The sequence below is a fragment of the Penaeus monodon genome, chromosome 15 (assembly GCF_015228065.2).
Source record: "Penaeus monodon isolate SGIC_2016 chromosome 15, NSTDA_Pmon_1, whole genome shotgun sequence".
NCBI lineage: Eukaryota > Metazoa > Arthropoda > Malacostraca > Decapoda > Penaeidae > Penaeus > Penaeus monodon.
Window position 1 is genome coordinate 47232837 of NC_051400.1, and position 484 is coordinate 47233320.

A 484-nucleotide genomic window follows, 5' to 3' on the forward strand; every position below is an offset into this window, starting at 1 on the left:
GGACAAGCCCAATTTTTGGGGCAGCAAAAGGGTTTAACCAAATAAAAAAATAATAAAAAATAAAAAAAATAAAACCAAAAATATAAACAAAAAAATTTAAAAAAAAACAATAAACAAATAAAACAACACAGTATGAAAAATAAAAGTGTAAGAAAGAAAAAAGAGAAAGATATAGAAAAACTTAAAATCAAAACAAAAACAAACAAAATTTAATAAACAACTACACAACAACAAAACCAACAAATTACATAAACAATACTACTAATAAAAACAAAACATTTTAATAGCAAAAAATTTACAACATAATACATATATATAAAAAACAACATAAAACAACAAAAAAAACAAAATAACAACAAATTTAAAAAATATAACAATATAACAACACAAAAAAACAACAACAACATAAAAACAACAATAATAAAACAAATTTAAACAACATCAAAAATACAAAAAATAAACACAAATATATACAACGAAAAAC